The following is a 4,658-nucleotide window of genomic DNA, read 5'->3' as shown; positions in this document are numbered from 1 at the left end:
GCTGTCAGAACACACACAACATTTATTGATTAAGTTTGTTTTATTAGATGGGCATGGCTTGTGGTGCTCCAAAACAATTATAATAGTAGCATTTAAAAGATTACAGGTCACCATAACAGATATAATAATAATAAAAAAGTTTGAAATATTATGAGAATTACCAAAATATGACACAGAGACACGAGTGAGCACATGCGGTTGGAAAAATAACGCTGACAGACTTGCTTGACACAGGGTTGACACAAACCTTCAATTTGTAAAGATGTGGTATTTGAGAAGCACAATAAAATGCAACAAAACGAGGTATGCTTGTACTTAATATCAGAATCTTGTGTATCCTACCTGCGATATTGCATGCATATACAGATTGTAAGAATATACATGTATATGTAAGAGTCTATATATTTATACATATGGTAATTTATATAAATTTGTTTACATCTAGCTTTCTCACTTAATAAATATCTGGCAGATCATTTTATATACATTTTTATAGAGCTGCTTCATTATTTATAATGACTGTATACTTTTCCATCCTATGTTTGGACTATATTTAACCATCAAATATCGAACATTTAAATTGTTTCTAATATTTTCTATCACAACACTGCTGCAATGAATATATTTATAATACATGGGTTTGTCTGTAGAATATATAATCTAGAAGTGAAATAATTAAGTTAAAGTTTGATAGATATGATCAGATTACCTTTTATAGAGGTGATATCAACTTACACTCTCTACAGAAGTGTTTAAGAGTATCACTTCTTGGCCTTTTGGCTAAGATCAAGTGTAGTATCTGTTCTTATCAGAAGTGTTTAAGAATATCTCTTTCTCTAAAGTTTTTCCGAAGTTGAATTTCATCAAACTTTTTGATGCTTATCAACCTGATATGTAAATTTTTAAAACTCAGCATAAGTTCTAATTCCACTGTTCTTGTTATAAAAAAGGTTGACTTATTTTTCGTATGAAGAAAATCCATTTCTTTTTCTGTTTTGGGGAAATACGTCTTCATATACTTTGTCCATTTTCCTATTAAAGCATTCCACTTCTTACTGATTTGTATAGTTCTTTACCTATATTGGTGAATTTACCCAGTTGCGATATAAATTGAAAATATTTCTTCTTAGTTTATTGTTTGTCTTTTTTAATGTTCTTGTCATGCAGAAAACTTTTTATATCTAAGTTATTACATTGATCCCATATTTTCCTTTGATAAGTTTTAGGTTTTGTGTTACAGTTAGAAAGATATCTGCTTTGTGCAATTATTTTTAAACTCTCATTTTTGTGGTGTTTAATAATTATACATATATATATTTATATTTGATCTGCTTGGCAAATAATCTGTCTTTTCTCCACTTCTTCTAAACACTGCTTTTATTGTATGCTAAATTTTTGAATAAATTTGTGTCAATTTATGTACTCTACATTCATTTCCTTTGACCTGTCTGTGGATTCATGCCTCAGTACCATACATTTTTATTTACTATAGCATGATAATATCTTTTAATGTCTGGCAGAGCTTATCTCTTCTCCTGCAGTAGCAGGAGTTGGGTGTCCATGGCATATACAATCTTAAAGGATTTTTAATACAGATTTTCAAATCTGTTAGGATAGAGTTTAAAGTGTTATTCTTTACTTTCTTCCTCATCTATAGCTAGATATCTATTCTTAGTCCTAAGTTTGAATAGTCATTTGCTTTTCCTGAAGTTTTGCATAGTTTATGGGTTTAATGAAAAAAGCAGCCTCTGGATGAACTTATCAGTTGTACATTTTTTTTTTTACTAATCATTAATTTTTGTTTATATCATTATTTTTCCTCCTCTTTTCCTTCATTTTTTGTCTGTAACATATGTCATTTACTTAATTTATATTTACTTTTTTATTTGGTAATAAATACACTTAATGTAATAAATCAGTTTTTGATTACTGCAGAGGTATTGATATGTAGCCCCCTCATTTTCATTTTTGTAACCATTTAATAATTACTCTTTCAATTTTTCTTTTACCCTAGAATTATTTAGGATACTGTTTGTTTTTCATATTTTCAAGTGATTGGATTTTTAAAATACAAATTTCATTTGACCTAGAAAATGAGTCCATGTAGTTTCTATTTTGGAGAGATTTTTTAACTAAAATTTTCTTTGTCATCCAATATAGGCCATATATTGGCACCAGAACAAAGTGTAAGGTTTATAGGGCCCAGATTGTAATGTCAATGTGTTAAGTCTGTCTTACTAACTTTATTATTTAAGCCTTTTATATTATTTTTATATACCTTCCTCATTTTTGAAGCTTTAAAGAAGTGTATTGACCTCTCTCATTGCTATGCCTTTCATTTCTTTCTATTTAAAAATATATTTTGATGCAATCTTATTTATTAACAATGCAATTTATTAAATATTCATGCCTTTATAAATTAGACTTCACAACAAAAAATGACAATTTCCTCTTTGTTTTACCCATGAAGTCTACTTTTGCTGATATTGATATTGCAACGCCTGTTTTTCTTCATGTTTTTCAGATATATCTTTGTACAAGCTTAACTTTAGCATCTCAGCATCTCTTTTAAAAATTTTCATGATTCCCTAGCTCTTGGAAGTTTATGTTGTTGTTGTTGCTAGTGTAACAAACCCTCAGTCTTCTTATTTCTTAATGGAGATGATAATAGTAGTACCTGTCTCAAAGGGTTGTTGGAAGGACTAAATAAGATCATGTATGGCAAGTGCTGAGCACAGTCTTATTATTATTATTAATCCCAAAGTGATACAAATCATGCATTTCCTCTCTCTCTCTCTCGCTCAAGTTTTGCCCTTGTCACCCAGGCTAGAGTGCAATAATGCCATCTCAGCTCACTGCAACTTCCACCTCCTGAGTTCAACTGATTCTCCTGCCTCAGCCTCCTGAGTAGCTGGGATTACAGGTGGCCACCACCATGCCCAGCTAATTTTTGTATTTTTAGTAGAGAGGGGGGTTTCATCATGTTGGCCAGGCTGGTCTCGAACTCCTGACTTCAGGTGACCCACTCGCCTTGGCCTCTCAAAGTGCTGGGATTACAGGTATGAGCCACTGCTCCCAGCCCATTGTTTTGTTTGTCTGTTTTTATAAACTAAGTTTTCTTCTGTTATACTTTAAACTATAGATTGCCTTGTTAACTAATAAACCTTGAATTTAAACAAACAGAAAATATACAGCCATATGTTAAGTTTAGTTATGGCCGTTCTTATACTGAACAGGGAATAGGGCAAGATTTCCCTCTCAGACTTTAGGATTCTAAGCCCACAGTGACCTGCAGTGACAAGGGGCAGCAAGGCATCAGGCATCCTGGTTAAAGCGAGCTCCTCCGCAGCCAGCCCACTGCCTCCAGGGCCCAGCTCCACCCCCGCCTGCTCCCTAGCTGGCTAAGAGAGCTCAGATGAGTTCCTTTACCTCCCCACCTCCACACTCTCATCTGTGAAATGGGGATATTAACAGCACCTTTCTCATAGCTGTGTTGTGAAGATGAAATTAATGAATACATGCAAAGTGCTTAAATACCTGGCCAGTCATGAATGCTACGTACACAGGCGAGCTGTTAGCTGCTATTACTCATGCTCTGCTCTCCTCCCCTTCTCCGTCAGCACTGTCCAAGCTCCTCTTCACTTGTATACCAATCAGTTTTCATTAATTTGATTAAGTACAAGAAATATTTTCAGAGTACCTACTGTGTTTCAGACACTGTGCTGCTACTTGTAGGAAGCGCAATATCTATCACAGGAGACAGACATATAAATATAATAATGATAAGGCAATGTAAACAGTAATTTAATAAAAACTCCAAACAATAAAATAATAGTAATAAGTCAGTGTAGAGTATAACAGTGGAACAGAAGTCGGGGGCAGAGGAGGCATAGAGAAGGGGCAGTTGCTTCTCTCTGGAGCAGGGGGAGGGAAGGCTCTGAAGAAGAAGGGAGCCCAGGAATGGATCTTGAGCTGGGTCTAAGCTGGAGTCTTAGGTGAGGAACCAGCAGGCAGGAAGGCATGGTGACCTGAAATAACGTGGCATTCCCACACCCATCTCTGCATGCCGCCTCTCGTCCTCCACTTGGGAACATCTCCCTATGTTGTTCGCTTCCCTGAAGAAATGTCCCTTCTTCTGAAGTCCTGCTCATCAGTTCCTACTTTCTCCAAGAGTCCTGTCCCCAGCATCTGACTCTCTCTGACTCACCTGGCTTCCCTTGTGCTGTGACCACACCTGTGTCTCCCTTCTCCCTGCTCCCGGGTGGCTGTACAGTGCTGGACGCATGTTAAGTGCATGTTGATGGATAAAATGATCACCAACACCATTAAATGACTAATGCTTTATCCCAACACCATGGCTGTGAGAGCTCATTTCCCACTGAAATTCCCATTGGTCTTTGAAGAGATGAGATCAGGGTGATTTGTCTTTTCCTAGCTCACGCCACATGTCCCATTTACATGATTCTCTCAGGAGCCCCAGGGAACATAAGGGACCTGGCTTGAGATTACAAAATGGCTGAGAAACAAAGAGGAGAGAGGTGCAGAAACCTGGCGAATACAGCCCTTGTTGCTGAAATGTCAGACCCACTGAAGTCAAGCCCATTAATCTTGTTTTATTGCAAGATTCAAAATCGCCATGCTATGGCAGCCACAAAATT

The 4,658-nt window shown here is 36.1% G+C and overlaps 1 pseudogene; it reads left to right on the top strand.

The window, feature by feature from the left end:
* Positions 1-760: 760 nt before the first annotated feature.
* LOC111527211 lies at positions 761-914 on the top strand (annotated as a pseudogene).
* The last annotated feature ends 3,744 nt before the right edge of the window (positions 915-4,658 follow it).

This window comes from Piliocolobus tephrosceles, chromosome 6 (genome assembly GCF_002776525.5).
Source record: "Piliocolobus tephrosceles isolate RC106 chromosome 6, ASM277652v3, whole genome shotgun sequence".
Classification (NCBI taxonomy): Eukaryota; Metazoa; Chordata; class Mammalia; order Primates; family Cercopithecidae; genus Piliocolobus; species Piliocolobus tephrosceles.
Note: the sequence above shows the minus strand (reverse complement) of the source record. Positions and strands in the feature narration are given on the sequence as shown.